The sequence below is a fragment of the Sminthopsis crassicaudata genome, chromosome 4 (genome assembly GCF_048593235.1).
Source record: "Sminthopsis crassicaudata isolate SCR6 chromosome 4, ASM4859323v1, whole genome shotgun sequence".
Classification (NCBI taxonomy): Eukaryota; Metazoa; Chordata; class Mammalia; order Dasyuromorphia; family Dasyuridae; genus Sminthopsis; species Sminthopsis crassicaudata.
The window spans coordinates 335654992-335672958 of NC_133620.1; the positions used below are offsets into that span (position 1 = coordinate 335654992).

General features: G+C 37.7%; 1 long non-coding RNA gene across 3 annotated transcripts in view; it reads right to left on the reverse strand.

The window, feature by feature from the left end:
* The window catches only part of LOC141538849 (uncharacterized), a 28432-nt gene extending 11530 nt beyond the window's left edge, over positions 1-16902 (reverse strand). Inside the window, exons 1-4 of one of the 3 annotated variants that reach the window (XR_012481148.1) lie at positions 8446-9128; positions 8174-8240; positions 6049-6137; positions 3574-4491 (exon numbers count right to left, since the gene is read on the reverse strand). This is a non-coding gene — a long non-coding RNA (uncharacterized LOC141538849). Of the gene's footprint in view, positions 1-3573; positions 4492-6048; positions 6138-8173; positions 8241-8445; positions 9129-16839 lie in introns of those variants that run through there. The other 2 variants (XR_012481147.1, XR_012481146.1) reach the window with 2 other exon arrangements.
* Positions 16903-17967: the final 1065 nt, after the last annotated feature.

Below are 17967 nucleotides of genomic sequence, written 5' to 3' on the forward strand. Positions count from 1 at the left end.
CCTGCCTTTATCATTTTTATCACAATGTAAATATCCATAAGGCATAGAAAGTACTGCTTTTTAGCATAAGAAATGTGTGCAATTTTATCCATCAATAAACAAATATTTGTTAAGTACCTAATATTGCCAGGAACAGTGGAAATACAAAAAAAAAAAAAAAAAAAAAAAAAAAAAGGTGGGGTTTAGTAGGGGAAAAAACCAGTCCCTTGCACAAAAGGGGGTTTACTATCAAATCTAGTAAACTTTACAACCCCTCCAGCAATTCTGATCTGGAGCTTTTGAATCCCTTGGGGCTCTTGATCACTGCAGTCATCCAGAGTGACAGCAATGTGACTCTAATTTAGAAAAAAAAAAAAATGCATATATGTCCAAGAAGAAGCAATAAGGCTTTGTAGAAGTGCTTCTCAGGCCCTGGAGCAGTTTACTATAGAGCTATGTCAAGAAGAGACAGGAAGTACTTTCCTACTTGCGGGCATTTTGGGAAGGAACTCTGGCAGTTATGTGATTCCTGTAACTTATCTACTACTTGAGTCAGTTGCTATAGTTGGGTAATACTCTATTCTTGCCTAAACTGGTTTTATTTATACAAGAAATTTTTAATTTAAAATAACTGAAATTATCCATTTTATACTTCAACAATGCTCTCACCTTATATTTTAAGGTCTGATACTGCAGAATCTCCTTTCTGTACATCTTTCCTCCATAGTTTCTTTGAAATTCCTGACTTTTATTTCTAAATGAATTTTGCTATTATTTTTTCTAATTCAGTAAGATATTTTTAAATTTTAATTATTCAATTTAATTTTAATATTAAATATGATTAACAATTATGGTTATTATATGTAATTATATATTAATTAATATTTATATCTAAATATAATTTAATTATTTATTAAATAATTTTTTAAGTTTTTACTTTCAATTTTTCTTTATCTCTCACCTTTCACCTTTCTTTAGTGATAAGTAATTTGATATAGATCATACAAGGACCATCTTGATCTTCAAATCTTTCTTGTGTAGTTACTGTATGAGGAATCTTACATCTTAGTTTGGTTACCAATTTTTTTTTATCAAAATAAGTCACACTTTTATTTATTTTCCATTTCCTAATCCAGTTTTCCCTCACTCACCAGATATTAATTCCTTTAAAACAAAATAAAATATATACATATATATGTATAGATGAGTATATGTTTTTAACACTTCATCATTGGAATAGAATGGGGGATGGATTTTAAACTGAATAAAACTCTGTTTTGTCAAGAGTAGGGTTTCTGGAATGGGATTCAGAGCTATGAAACAGAATTATAGATTCAGTTTTTATAACTTCTCAATTTTTACTACCATTTTCCCCCCCTGGGTTTGGTTTAAAGAGAAAACAAATTCTGGAGAAGGACCAAGGAAGTGACTGCAGACAAAGTCCTGCTGGAGAGACAACAGTACCACAACCCACATAAAAGAGAAGGGGGAGGGAAAGGGGAAGTAAAAATAAATAAATGAAAAAAGTCCTTTAAGTTTTTACTATGTGTATTGAGCTTAGTGTTGAGGACACAAATTGAAAAATTAGACAGTCTCAACAATCGTAGGGAATGTTGGTTTGCAACTGAACATGAACTGACCTTGCCTGAACTTAGAGCTTCAAATTGTGTGGAGGCAGTGGAAACCAGTTGAAAGGAGAGTTATGAAAACCAAAAGAGGAAAGTCACCTCCCCTTCCCTACCCCCAGTTCTGATTATTTTGTAAAACAAATTTCACTTGACTTTCCTTGTTGCTGTGACTCCCAACCTTCCCCCTTACCCTCCTTCTCTGTGGACTTTCTCAAGAGAAATGTATTTATCCCCAACATCCCCTGTTCCCATCTAGGGCATTCCAGTACTCTGATGTTACTTAACAACCTCAAGAATCATGATTCCCCCTTCTCTCTATTAAAGGTTATAGTTTTTGCTACTTGGGTAGAATTCTTTATGTCAAGTTGACATGAGAAATAACAAATATAGGAAATTTTCCATCTGAGGAAAGACCCTATCGTCTTTAGGGAAAGTAATTGAGGAAGTATATTAAAGTCTCCTTTTTAGTTTAACTGAAAAATATTAATAAATAAATGTTTCCAGAATTATCTGAAAGAAGAAAACTTTATTAGTACTCAGTTAAACTTCTAAACAGCAAAGCCTTCCACTAAAATCCATTTCCACCTTTCTCTTAGGCTTCTCTTTTAGGAAAAACTGCAAAAGGATGCACATGAATGAAAACTAAGGTCCTCAAAAAAATGGATTAATAATGGCAAGCACTTATATAGCTTTTAACTTTTATAAAATGCCTTAAATGAATTAATTCATCTGTTCAAAGGTGGTAACAAGAGTTAAGAGAAATACTTCATTTCTATGTGGAATCATTGCTTTCTCCCTTCCCTAAAATGATTAGGGTATTGATAAGAGGAAGGAGGAATCTGATTATTTCTGATCCCAATGGGAAGTAGCCCTTGAAGAAGGTGGCCAAAGAGGAATGGAATGGTTTTAGGAGAATGATTTAAGAGAGTTTAGAAAGTTTAGACTTATTCTGTTAAAAGAAGTAAAATGTTAATCCTGAGTTGTGTAATTATATCGTATCCTTTTGTAGAAGCCTTTTTTCATATTACAGAAATTATTTTTTTTAATCTCTTTTAATTCTAGTGCCTTAGGAGTATTAATTATTTCTTATTTTCCTGTATGTAGCTTCTTTGTATATGTTTGCATGTTAACTCCCCCATTAGATTGTAAGAGCACTGAAGACTGGGATAATATTTTGTCTCTTTTTGTATCATTGGCTTAAACTCAGTGCCTCACACTTAGTAGGTTTATTGATTGTTTATTGATTGAAATGTTCTTTGTTCAAGAATACTATGAAGAAAAACAATGGGGAGGAGGGAAAGGGGGAAAGGAAAAGGAAAAGTATAACTTGGGAAAAATAAGGTGATGGCAAATGCAGAGTTAGTAATTTTTAATTTTGAATGTGAATGGGATAAACTCTCCCATAAAATGAAAGCAGATAGCAGACTGGATTAAAAGCCAGAATCCTACAATATTTTGTTTACAAGAAACACATTTTTAAAAAAGTGATACATACAGAGTAAAGTTAAAAGGTTGGAGCAGAAATGCTTCAGCTGAAGTTAAAAAAAAAAAAAAAAGGCAGGGGTAGTGATCCTCTTCTCAGATTAAGCAAAAGCAAAAATAGATCTAATTAAAAGAGATAAGGGGGGTGTGTGGTGGTAACTAGATGGTGCAGTGGATAGAGTGCCAGATAGAGTGCCAGCCCTGAAGTCAGCAGGACCTGAGTTGAAATCCAGCCTTAGACACTTAATACTTCCTAGCTGTGTGACCCTGAGCAAGTCATTTAATCCCAATTGCCTCAGCAAAAGAGAGAGAGAGAGAGAGAGAGAGAGAGAGAGAGAGAGAGAGAGAGAGAGAAGGAAGCTACATTTTGTTAAAGGTACCATATATAATGATATAATATCAATACTAAACATATATATATATATACATATATATATATATATATATATATATATATATATATCAAGTGGCATAGCATCCAAATAAGAGAACTGCAAGAAGAAATAGACAGCAAAACTATACTAGTGGTAGATCTCAACCTTGCTCTATCGTAACTAGATAAGTCAAACCACAAAATAAACAAGAAAGCAGTTAAGGAGATAAATTGAATTATAGAAAAGTTATGTATGATAAACTTTTGGAGGAAACTAAATGGGGACAGAAAGGAATATACTTTTTTCTTGGCTGTACAACATGGAACCTACACAAGCATTAACCATGGGAATAAAAATCTCAAAATCAAATGCCAAAAGACAAAAATAATAAATGCATCTTTTTCAGATAACAATGCAATAAAAATTACATGTAATAAAGGGCCAGAGAAAAATAGACCAAAAATTAATAGAAACTAAATAATTTAATCCTAGAGAATGAGTGGGTAAAACAACAGATTATAGACATAATTGATAATTTAATCCAAGAGAAATTTATGGGATGCAGTTCTTAAGGGAAATTCAAGAACACTATGTTCCATCAAATGTCAAAATGAGGGGACCATGTCAGTTGGACATTTTTCTCCATAAGATAGAAATGTTAAGAATTTAGAATAATGTTAAACTAATGAAAATGTTTCTGATAGATGTGTATCCATTATTAACAGTTTTTCTTTTATATAATTAATCTTTAGCATCATTTCCATTAAGAAACTTCATTAGAGTGATTCAAGACAATTCCAGTAGACGTGGGATGGAAAATGTCATTTGTATTATGGAGTTTGAATGTGAATTGAATCAAAATATTTTTTACCAGTTTTTTGTTTGTTTGTTTGTTTGTTTCTTTTTTGTGGCTTTTTTCCCCTTTGGTCTGATTTTTTTCTTGCACAATGTGACAAATAAGGAAATATGTTTAAAATAATTGCAAATATTTAACCATATCAGATTGCTTGCTTCTTGGTTGATTGCTCCTGGAGGAGAGGAAAGGGAAGAAGGGAGAAAATTTTGGAATGCAAAGTCTTACAAAAATGAATGTTGAAAACTTATTTTTACATGTATTTGGAAAAATATACTATTGAGAAAAGATAAAAAAAATATATATATATAAATAAATAAAACTGCATTAGAACCATTTAGGTTGAATCATTTGATGATAATAAGCACAAAGAACTTTCTTTTTTGCATCTTCAGAGAGAGGTAGGGGCTATAGAGGTACCAGATTTAGGGTCCAAGCTGGAAGCAGAACTTGTGTTCTGGTGGGCATTGCTGTAATCAGGATGTTTGAATTTGTTTGCTCAGCCAGGGTAGGGGGTTAACTACCCTGGTGAGGGCCTTGTTCCATCTTTTTCACAAGAGTTGTTTCTCTAGATAATATCCCCTACAGAGCCAACTGGGTCCAATGGCAAGATAGAAATCTGAGCAATTGGAGATGGCCCTTGATTAGGGACACCTTAGGGTCCCTTCTACCCCATCTATCCAGCTCAGGTTGGATCTTACTCTCTTTTCTCTTTTCTATTTATGGCATGAATAACAAAACAGCTGACTATAGTAGCTTTCCTTGCCTGAATTACATGACCAGGCCTTGCTGTCTTATAATATATCTTTCTCCTCCTAAAGATATCTTTTGCATGGGCCTCGGAGTTGGGAAATATATCCCCTGTATGGCAGGTCTGCTGCTACCCTGCTATTTCAATTAAAGATATTACTCCTAACTTTTTGATTTATTTCAATATTTGACAAGAGAAAACAAGGACTTGGCAAAGTACAAGAAACTATGTGGAAAATAGTTCTTGAACTGAATTTTGAAGGGAAGAGGTAGTTTTAAGGAGAGAGTACATTCTAGGCCTGGAAGAAAGCCAGTTCAAAGGCATAAAGAGGGGAAATGGGACATTTGTGCTTAGATAATAGAGTACATGAAAAGGAAGACTGAAAAGTTATGAAGGAGCCAAGTTATCAAGAACTTTAAATGACAGAGGAATTTATGTTTAATCCTAATAGGATTATTACATTTAATCCTTAAGGTAATGAGGAACTACAGGAATTTGAGAGAAAGAGAAAGAGAGAAGGGGGGAGAGAGACAGACAAAGAGAAACAGAAACAGAGAAAGACAGAGAGTGGGGGAGGTAGAGGGAGGGAAACAAGGAGAGAGGGAGAGGGAGAGAGAGAGGAGAGGAGAAGAGAAAAAGGAGAAAAGAATCGGGGGACAGACAGAGACAGACAGATATGATTAGGCCTGAACTTTAGGAAAATTCCTTTGATAGCTCTATGGAGAAAGATTTAAGCCTGGACCAAATAGCAATCTATTGTAATATTCTAGCCAAGAAGAGAAGACAGCTTAAGCCAGTGTTGGCTACCTGTGAATGGAGAGAAGAGGCTTGTCCAAACAAGTTTGGTGCTAGAAACAAAATTTGAAACTCATTGGATGTAGGAGATATTATTGTTGTTGTGTTTCTCCTTTGTTCTCTAAGAGGACCAGGGCATAGGGGAAGTGATGCCATGATCTTCAAGTGAATTGCATACAAGGTTACCTGTCTCACTTTCCCTCCAGAGCCATCTGGGTCCAGTGGCCAGATATAGGTCAGGACAACTGGATTTGGTCCTCATGGGAGATGAGGGACTGTGGACAATAGAGGGTTGCAAAGTCACAAGCCTGAATGACAGGGAAGTTCAGAAGAAGAATAAGTTCAGAGGGAAAGATAATGAGCTTTATATAGGACACACTGAATTTGAGATGGCTATAGGATATTTGTTTTGAAATAGCCAATAGTTTGTGATTTGTGACTATTCATGACTAGATCTCAGAAGAGAGAATACAGTTAGATATCTAAATTCAACTGAACAGAAATGATCATTGAAGGGGCAGCTAGGTGGTGCAGTGGATAGATCAGCAGCCCTGAAGACCTGAATTCAAATGCTGCTTCAGACATCTACTAGCTATGTGGTCGTGGGCAGGTCATTTAACCTCTAAAAAAAAGTAAATAAGGATGAGGGTTGAGAAGAGATCATTATATTCACCAGCTATGAAATCTTTGGTCATTTAGAAGAGACTAATTTTAGTTTAATGAGGAGACATGAAACTAGAATATAGTAAATATGAAAGAGAATAAAAGAAAAGGAAGTAGACCAAGAAAGGAGAGGTGTAGGATGATTCCTAGGGGGCAACAGTAGAATCTTGTGAGATAATGGAATCTTTCCAGATGAGAAGGGAAAGCAGTTCAGACTTGGGAAAGGACAGACAGTACAAAGACAAGGAGATGGGAGAGATGGACTGTCATGTGTGAAGTAAAACAAAAGAAAGGGTGTTCAAATACCTTTGGAAAAAAGCAACTCTTTTGGTGAGGATTGGTGAGAATTAGGTGGTTTGTTCAGGGTCACCCTGCTGTCTGAGGCAGGATTTGAATTCAGGTATACTCCTGATTCTAGGGCTGATGCTCTATCTACCGCACTACCTTGAGTAGGCATTTCTCCTCAAAGAGACATATTTCATGAAGAGGTAGGCTAAAAGTCAACAGCTCCTTCTGCTGAGAACTTGAATTGATCATGAGACAACTACAATCTGGAAAAAAAAAAAAAGAATCCATCTTCACATAGACCACCCTACTTCTATCTAGATCAGTGGTTCTCAAACTTTTGTTCTCAGTATCTTTATACTATTAAAAGTTATTGAGGAGCTGTCCAAAGAGTTTTTGTTTACATGTATTATATTTATAGATAAGAAATAAATCTAATTTTGAATTTATAGAACCCCCTGAAAGGATTTCAGAGACCTCCAGGATTCTCCAGATCATACTTTGCGAATTCCTGATCTAGGTGAAGAAATCCATCTTATGGGGCTTTCTAGAACATAAGCCTAATGCTTTGGGGCTGGAATTCACCTAAACTGGATTCTCTTTATACTTTAATTAGAAATAAGCTCTGCCAGTTGGGTGGGGTCCTGCCCAAGATGGATGTTCCCAAGGGTGAGGTCAACTTATCACCAGCCCTGTTCTTTAGAGACTGACTTGATCTATAAGAGCTGGGCTTTGAATGAGGAAACAAAAAGAAAATAAAACTATATCCCAAATATTAATAATTGCTTATTAATAATAATTTTCCTCAGAAGAAGAGTAAGAAGTACGGTATGGATGGATCATAGAACATATAGAAGGGAATCATGTATGAAAAGGTTTGACTATAAAGAGCTTCAAATGCCAATTTTTATAATAGGTCCCAAATATAATAGAGAACTAATGAATTCTGTGGAGCAGGAGGGCACAGCAGTGACTTGGTCAGACTTGCAGGTTAGAAAGATCACTTTGGCATATGTATAGATGATATGTTACATTGGAGAGGGAATTCAGTTAGAGAAAACAATTAGGAGTCCATTTTAATAAACCAAGTGAGAAGCAATGAGGGCCTGAACAGAGTGGTGGCTATATGAGTAGAGAAAAGAAAATTGATATTAAAGACATTGTGGAAATAGAATAGGCAATATTTGGCAGTGATTGGATATGGGGTGGTGAGGGAATAGTGAGGAGTTAAGCAGACAACTTTTTTTTTTGAAAGGCTATAGATAGTGATTTAATTTTATATTACGGTATATTCATTTCTTTTTCTTTTTTAATAGTATTTTATTTTTTCCAAATACATGCAAAGATGGTTTTTAACACTTACCTTTGCAAAACTATGTTCCAAATTTTTCTCCTTTCCTCTTGTCCCCATCCCCAAGACAGCAAACAATCTGAAATAGATTAAATGTGCAATTCTGACACAATTCATATTCATCATGCTGCACAAGAAAAATCAGATCAAAAGGGAAAAAAATATAAATGAAAAAAATACAAGTAAGCAAATAACAAAGGTGAAAATACTATTCTTTGATAGTTCTCTCTTTGGATGCAGATGGCACTTTCCCTCACAAATCTATTGGAATTGACTTGAATTACCTCATTGTTGAGAAGAGCCAAGTCTAGCACAGTTGATCACTATAATCGTGTTACTATGTACAATGTTCTCTTGGTTCTGCTCTCTTCACTTAGCATCAGTTCATGTAAGAAGGACATGAATCTTGATGAGATGGTGGTGCCCCCAAAAGAAATAGAGAATTTTGGGAAAGAACTGGGTTTGGGGGCAAATATGGCATAAAGAGATTAGCAATGTAGATCCACAGTTCTTTACCCCGTACAAATCACAATCAAAATAAGCAGGATTCTTAGTACCCAGTAACTACATCCATGAGATAATCTGAGGATAAGGGTAGAGGGGAGGGGAGAAGATTGTGATTACACAGTTCCTAGTGGCCCAGATTGAGGTCAGTTATAAGTACTTCAAGGGGAAAGGGAAAGAGGATGAGAGCTTGCACAGCCATAGGAAACCAGAAGCAGCAGGAGCAAAGTAAGCTAACCTTGGGCACTAATAATTGAAAGTACTATGAGGTTGTAGTTGGAGGCAAGCTTCATGATAGGCAACTGCTTATTGAGAAAAGATGGAGATAATATCCGTTTTCCCTTCACCTATTGATCACTCTTTGGGTTCATGCCACAGCCCACTGGGAATTTGGGCCCTCACTTTGGAAACTACTGTATTTTTTTAAATTTTTATTTTATTTTATAATTATAACATTTTTGACAGTGCATATGCATGGGTAATTTTTTACAACATTATCCCTTGCACTTACTTCTATTCAGATTTTTTCCCTTCCTCCCCCAACCCCCTCCCCCAGATGGCAGGCAGTCTTATATATGTTAAATATATTACAGTATATTCTAGATACAATATATGTGTGTAGAACCAAATTTTTTGTTGCACAGGAAGAATTGGATTCAGAAGGTAAAAATAACAGTTTACATTCATTTCCCAGTGGGAAACTACTGTATTAAGAGATGGTGACTAGAGAGGAAAGTAGAAGAGCACTAGGGTGATTACTTGGGAAAGTACTGAGGGCTGGAAAGATTGGAGATTAAGGTAAAAACAAAAAAATAGAAGGATTAACATACAGAGAGAGAGATAGGATAATAAGAGATTATGGTAAAAAAAATTTTTTAATTCTTGATCAGGAAAGTGTAACACTGGTGGGTGATGACAAGAATGTAATTAACTATTCCTTTGTGTAACTGAGGTGCAATGGAAGAATAAATATGCTCTATGAGAGAGAAGAAGGAGAGAGAGGGAAGGGGAGAGGAAGGCAGAGAGAGAAGAAGAGAAAAAAGAAGAGGAAGGGGAGAAGAAAGGGAGAGACAGAAAGTGAGCTTGTTTTTGAGATATTCTCTGAGCTCCCTCCAGCTACCAACATTATATTTGATATATTCAAGAAGTGCTCAATAAAGAGCAACAAGGAGGAAAAAAACCAAACATTCTCTAGTGTCATTGATATGAATAAGTCCCTAAAATATCACAAATTCATAGTAATGAATAACTACACTCCCAAGAATTTACCAGGTTCTTCTGACCACAGAGCTCATTGTTCATTCTTTCCCATCATAGCTATGCTCCAGTTGCCAAAAGACTTGATGAAACCTGGAATTTCCCAAAGCAAAAATCCAGTCTTGAAAAGTTTCATTGGGAACCACTGGAACACACCAATAATCTCCAGGTTCTGAGAGAAGACTCCAAACAGGATAATCTCTCTTTATCACTATTCCTATCTACTATTGTAAGGGATTATTGGTTTCCTAGGTTATGAGGTAGTGTATACAAACTCCCCAAGTTTTTGCTATTAAGCTCTTCTTTAGTACAAGAACTCTTTCTGTGATTTGGGAAATTCTTTCTCAAATGAAGCCCAATTCTCCCAGAGCTCTGGGAGCTACTGTTCTCACCCAGTGGAAAGTGCAAACAATGCAGTGTTACCCTCCTCAGCCTACTAATCCCTTCTCTAAACTCCTGGATTCCTAAACTCCTTTGATTCCTGAAAAGCCCTAATCTCCAAGTTTACTTGAAGCTAAAGATTGAGCTCCAGCATACAGTTCAAGAATGTTATAATACAGGTGTATCCCCTGTACAAGTCAAGATTTGTTTGCTTTTCAGTAAATATATTTATTTTATTGTTACATTCCGCATTCCTGGGTATTTCCCTCCTTCCCTCCCAACCCAATAGAGAAGACCAGCATTTGAGATATACATATAAATACCTAAATACATATATGTGTATCCATACAATACCTACTTCTAAATATCAGTTCTTTTTCTGAAGATGGATGACATTTTCCTTCAAAAGTCACTCATAACACTGCCTAGCTGTGTGACCCTGGGCAAGTCACTTAACCCCAGCCTCAGAGGGAAAAAAAAAAAAAAAGTCCCTCATAGCTGATTTGAATATTTATATTATTCAGAATAACTTAGTCATTCGGTTACTCTTCCAACAATATTCTATTACTGTGTACAATGTTTTCAAGGTTCTACTTATTTCTCTTAGCACTATTTAATGTAAGTCTTTCTATGTTTTTCTAAAAACATGCTCATTCTTTCCCTCTTTTTGATTAATAGTATTTTGTTTTTCCAATTACATGTAAAGATAATTTTCAAAATTTATTGTTGTAAAATCTTGAGTTCCAAATTTTTTTCTCCTTCCCTCACGTCTGCCCTTTCCAAGACAGCAAGCAAACTGATATAGGTTATGCATGTACAATACTCTTAAACATATATCCATATTTGCCATATTTGCAAAAAAAATCAGACCAAAAGGGAAAAAAAAAAAAAAAACACGAGAAAGAAAAAGCAAGCAAACAAACAACAAAAGGTGAAAATACTATGTTTCAATCCACATGCAGTCTCCATAGTTCTCTCTAGGTATAATTCCAAGTTGTTCTCTAATCATGCAGTTCTTGACTCAAGATTTTACCAGAGGGCCCATCCAGCCAGCTAGAGCCTTCCTAGATCTCTCTTGAAATGGAGAAGATAACAGTCATCCTTTGTTCTCATCAGGTAAAATGTACATTTCTTTGATTACATTCTTTACACAACCATCCTGGTTCAAACCCTTATCACCTCATGCCTTCCCTATCACAGTAGCCTTCTTGTGGATCTCCCTACCTTAAGTCTTTCAAAACTTCAATCCATACTCCATTCAACTGCTCAAGTGATTCCCCTAAACTGCAACTTTGACATTATTAACCACCTCACTCAATGATCTCCAATGGGTCCCTGTTGCCTTTAGGATGAAATATAACAGTTCTTATTTAATATTTGGCTTCCTTCTTACCTTTCTAGTCTTCTTAACAGTTTATTCCCTTCCATGGATCCAAAATCTAGTGACACGAGGTTCCTTTCTATTCCTCAAACAGGATTCTCTGTCCCCCAAATCTGGGCATCTTGGCTAGTTGTCTCACACACCCAGAATACTCTCCAGTCTTACTTCTGCCTCCTGGCTTCTCTGACTTCCTCCAAAGACTCAACTTATCACATTTTTTGCTAGAGGTTTTCCCTAGTTCTTCTTACCCCCCTCCTCCTTTAGGTTATCTTCTTGTTATCATATAAATATAGAATAATATAAAATAAAAGATCTTGTCTGTACATAGTTATTTGCATGTTCTCTCTCCCATTAGTCTGTAAACCCTTATAACCTTGATGTTGGCATTCTCTTTGGAGCAAATACAATATTTCTATTCCAACTGTGTTTGCTTGTCTTCCCTACTAGTTAAAAACTCTTGGAGACCAAGAATAATGTTTACTCAGAACACAGTAAATCCCACAATACATAGAGGTAGGAAGACCTTAGATTTTGTTCTTTAAAGAAAAGTAATACAAATACTTTGGGCTCACCTAGTAGAAGAATGTTGACTCAATGTGGACTGTAAGTACATAGCGGGGAGAGGTTTAATCCATAAGAGCTGTAATTGGAGTGAGTAGTTTGGAAATAGGGATTTTTTTTTTTTACTTGACTATATTAACTTGTTATATAGAGAAGGGTTCAAAAGGAGTGGAAGAGATAAGCTAATGGGAAATGATATTGAGAAATAATTTATGCTGTGTTTACTTTTTAGAATTTTGTAACCATAAGTGCTATCTGTCATCCGAGGAATTTAAATAAATTGATCTTGCTTTTTAGAAAGTAGTGATATATACTTATATACATTTATATATGTATAATAATTAACACCTTTTTTTCCCTTAAGATATCTGCATGTTGGGAATTTAGCCTTCTTTCCCCAGAGAAAGAAAAAAGAAATTAAGCACTTAAGTACCTTCTTTGTAGAGAACTTTACAAATACTATTTCATTTGATCTTCACAACCAACTGAGAAAGTAGGTGCTATTATTATCCCCATTTTTTATTTGAGGAAAATAAGGCAAACAGAGGTTAAATGACTTGCTCTGGGTCAAACAGTTCCTTTTAGGCTGGATTTCAATTCAACTCTTCTTGACTCTAAGCCACTGTGGATCTATCTGTTTCTAGGCAGAGAAAATCAGAATTTATATTCATATGTAGCCTCTCAAGAAGAAAAACTAGAAGTTCCTTCACAAATTTTTTAATTCTTACCCACTCTCCAAGGACATGACAATGCCATCCTTCTAGCACCAGTCAGGGCATTTAGAATTGGGTAATATTTTATATGGGAGCCAGAATGGCACAGAGGATAGAGAGCTAGCCTTAGAGCTAAAAAAGACCAGAGTTTGGTACATATTAGATGCCAACCTGCGTTGGCAAAGGGAGTTTCTTTTGATAAATCTCTTGTACACATAATTATTTTGCAGGCACTCCCCTCTCTAGAGCAAGCATTGAGTCACCACCATATAATAATTCATTTAGAGAAGCATTTACTATCACATATAGAAACTGAAATGCATCAGAGAAAGTTATCCAATTTTCCTTTAAAACTTCTCTAGTTCACACAGAGCTTTCATTTGCATTGCTGTTATGAGTGCCCTTAATTGAGTCAGACTGGATTCCTAATTCTGATTTTGCCAACTACTGAAATCCTGGACAATTAACATCAGCATTCTAGTCCTCAGTTTCTCCTTTATAAAATCAGGGGTTGGATTAAATTTGTCAGGAAAATTAGAGAGGGCCCCAGTCACATTCTGACTTGGGGGTCAAGGGAGATTAATGAGATGAAGACTGTGTGTTGACAATGGTCACAGATGTCACAAGCATATAGAATTTTAAAGCTGGAAGGTATTTTAAATGATCCTGGGCAGTACTTAACGACACAGCTGAAAATAAGACTGCATTGGCCATGGTGCAACCTTGTATATCTAAAATGACTTGGAGACCTCCTGGTTCACTCTTTTTATGCACCTCAATTCCAGACCCAGTCTTAGTGTGCAGCTGGAGCAGGAAAGAACAGGTAACATGACCTTCTGGAGAACTGGTGCTATTTGTGGCACCCTTGAGCCTGCTAGGAGAGGGGTGGTAAAAGCTGATAAATTCTCAGTGTCCAGCAGGACAGGATTTCAGGGGATGGGGTAAAGGTAGTAGAAAGGACATATCTCCAGAGGCTCAGGCTCTCAGGGATCCAACACAGACTGACCCCATGGTGTTCTTTTGAACATCTTTAGATAACTAGAGAATTAGCTCCATGGCACCTCTTTATTTCCTTATTTATGCCATTCATACCCAATAGAAATTCTTCAAAGAGAGATAGGTGATCAGGGATCTGAGTGGAGAGACACTATTCTTAAAGCTGGTGAGAATGGAAAGGAGAAAACAGAGACAGGATCCAAGTGAGTGGGAAGGTCATAGCTAATACTATAGACTCCCACAGGCCTGGGTAGGGCAAATGTCTCCATACCCATCTTGCACAAGGTTCCAGTTCTAGGCCAAAGAAGGACTCCGGGTCAAGCAAAAGGTGTAGCCATCCCAGGTTTTAGCCATAGGCTAAACATTCTACAGAGGGATATTTCTTTCTAGTTGTGGATAAAATATCACCACTGCTACTAATAATTATAATAAAACAATAACAGTGATGATGAGAGGCAAATTAATCATAAATCTAAGCATGGTCTAAAATCTGGATTCTGGTCCTGCTTCTGAAATTTACTAGTTCTATGACTATGGACATGAAACTTAAATTTTTAGTGGTCAAATTAGTTCTCCTTAGTTGAGGTAATTTATAGGATTATAAAATACAAGCAAGTTTCCAAGCTTTGGCAGAAGGGATTTTTACACTAGGAGTTCCTTGTTCCCAAGAAAAATCACAGATCTGGACACGGTAGCAATATAAATTAATGAATAAATCTCTTAATCTGTTAAGGGAGTTTTAAATTGCCATACTCTTATCTAAAGCTTATGTTCCTAAGTAGAAAGTGGGTTCTGTGGCTGGGCTCTAGACTCTGCCCCCTTCCTTATTCCATATTCTCAAACTACCCTGCCCCCCTAGGAAGCCAAGACACCTTAGAAAGAGTCCAATCTAAGATTTTCAAAGGCTGAATTGAAAGTGGTTCCACTTTGAGGCAAGGAAGCAGCTATCCTGTGCCCTATAGAATAAGAGGCTGGGATGTGCATTCTGGGGGAGTCTAGATCATTTTTCCTGCAGTCCCACAGGTTTAGGTTTAGTTATTTTATCTTATGAAGGTGGAAAATGACAATCAATGTGAGATTCAGGAAAAGGGAGGGCAAGTCAGGAACTGCCACAATTTGACTTTTCTTTTCTTTTTTTTCAGGAAAGAGAAGAGAAGCACTTGGTCTTGGCCCCTGGATAGTCTTTCTATTCCAATGGCTCTTGAGAATGTGCTCGCTTGGTTTTGAGGACAGCTGTTGTCATGCTACTGACTATGGTATTCATAAAACAGCATTAAGATTGGGGTAGAGTGAGGGAAATTGAGTTGATACTGACTCCTGTTGTTCTTCTCTTCCCCCTTTAATGCTGAAGGCTGCACCTAGAGATTCAGGATTCAGGGTTATCCCTGGGCAACAAATCACACTTACTGTACATTACTCCCTTTCCATAGAGAAAACTGAGACTATATATTAAGGGCAACTGTGGAGGGAAAAGAAATAGAGGTAATAGTTTTAAGGGATAAATACAGCCAGATTGAGGTATAGAAGTGACAAAGGGTAATCTTAATGTAACACTAATAATAACTAACATTTATATAGTGTTTATTATGTGCCAGGCACTATGCTAAGCAATTTACAACTTTTCTCTCATTTGATCCTTACAACAAACCCTGGAGGTAGATGCAATTACAATTCCCATTTTATGGATAAGGAAACTAAGGCAAACTGGTTAAGTGATTTGTCCAAGATCACAAAGCTTTAGTAGTGTCTAAATCTGGATTAAAATTCTAATTTGACTCCAAGCCCAGCCCTCTTTCACTTGGTCACCAACTGCCTGAACATGGCCCCACTCAGCTCTAGATACAAGTGGTTTGGGGGCAGGTTCAGTCCTGTGGAGTCTAGAGAGGATCAGGAAATTCTATGGCTCTTAATATTTTCACCCCAGAACACTGGGGATAAGTGCCATGAACAAAGCAGAACTGCAGTAGCTCAAAAGAAATGTGAAATGAAAAAATTTAAAATATCTTGCTCCCAAATGTTCCTTTGGACTATCTGTGCTCCACCTGTGGTAGAGGCTTCTGAGTTCCTTTGGCTTGATTAGCCACAGTCAGACACAGTACATTGACCCCAATATTGTGATGTCATTAGTCCTCTTTGAGAAAGACAAGGAGGAAGGAGCTGGCAGAGACTAGGCTGCCAGGGTGGGGAAGAGTGCCTGCTGTTCTACCACCCTCTCATGGGACTTCTGCAGTCTTACACACTGTGTTGGAGAGAAGAAAGAGAAAGATGGGGGAAGCCGTCTCTCCTTTATAACTGAAGAATTATGAATTACTCCCTGGCCACCATATTTGTGTTTACCTTCGTATTTTGTTTTAGCATCCATTAGCTAAAGGTCTCCTATTCCTGACTGCTCTCTTGAATCACGGTCCAGTTTGAGAAGTGGGAGTGGGGTCTGAATGGGTCAACCCTCCAAAGCCAAGCTTCTTAGCTTCCCGAATACACACACACACACACACACACACACACACACACACACACACACACACACACAAAAGCATCCTGGTTTCTGGGAATTCACTGGGTCCTGGCTCCAAAGCTATCCTCTCCATTATTCAGGCTGTCTAACCTTCCTGTATATGTAATTGTGATGTGGATACTCAGAAAGGACAAAAAAATAATATGCAATTACGGTGCTAATCAGTTGGAAGATGAAAACAGTCTCTTGAAGGCTAGCTAAGGACAAATCCCAGTGCCACAGACTCCTAGTCTCTAACACCCACATAAAATACCCTAGCCGCCCCCTCTATTTCAATAACCCCGAGGGAATTCCCCAACACCCCCTCCCAATTGCCCCAAATCCTTTTGGTCATACGAATGGGTCTATGCTTGGCCAGTGGGGTCCTTACGCGCCTCCTCCAGGACGAATGCTCTCAACAGCCTCCGGTCACCCCTCCACTCCTTCCACCCCCTCCTCCGGACTTACACCGCCCAGACTGTAGCGAGTCTCCTCCCTTTCTTTTTTCCCTCCCACTTGGGGCGGAGAAGGGAGGGGAGAGGAGGGAAGAATAAAGCGAGAGGTGGGGACCGGTGGTTTGGGGGTGGGGGGGAAGACAGGAGACTAGAGACCTGCTGCAGGAAACGGTTTCTCTGCTTTGCAAGAGAGGGAGAAGGAGACACTAATTCCGGAGACACTCTGCATGGGGGCCCTGTATGAACCGGTGAGCTGAATGGGGCGGCAGGGACCTTTCTCCCGCCGACGCCCCCACCCCACCCCAAAGGGTTAAAACCTCCTGCTGCTTCCCACTCTTCACCCCGCCCCATGACTAGGGATCCCCGCACTTTCCCCAAGATAACCCTAGTCTCTCACCTTCACCCTGCCTCAGCAACCTAAGCTCCCTGGGGATAGTTCTTTTTTTTAAAAAAGCTGCGCTAACCTCGGGGTAGAAGATAAAGGTTAGGAGGGATGGAGGCCGGGCAAGGGGTCCTCCACCTTTCTGATGACACTGGGGCTTGGCAGCAAACTCACCCCCTAGCCCGTCTTGCCTAATCCATCTTGCCCTTCTTGGCTGTTTCATTGTGTTTTGTTGGTTGCTGTTTTTAATTCTAAAAGGCACCACTAGGCCAGAGGGCAATGCTAACTTGGGGGCTAGGACACACAATTTTCTGGCTCTTGGATAAGGCTAGGATAAGTCTCTTCTTAAGCAAGGTTAACTTTGGGAGACACACCTGTGGGAGTTGGAATGGGGTAGGGTAAGAAATTTTCTCCTGGGAAACTAGTGGTGTTTGAGTCCCAAAGTGAATCCCAAAACATGTTACTACTTTGTCTCTTTCTGCAAATCCAGCCTTTAAATCTCAGAGTATATGTGAGCCTCAAAACCCAGAACTAGTTAAGGTGAATTGAGAAGGATCACAAAGTAGAGATTAGAGCTCACCTACCTTTTTCCTCAATCATTCTCTCCTGCAAATCTGCTTCCCATATCTTGAGGAAATAGAGAAATCCTCTATATTGCACTCCAGTGCAAATGTCTGTCTGA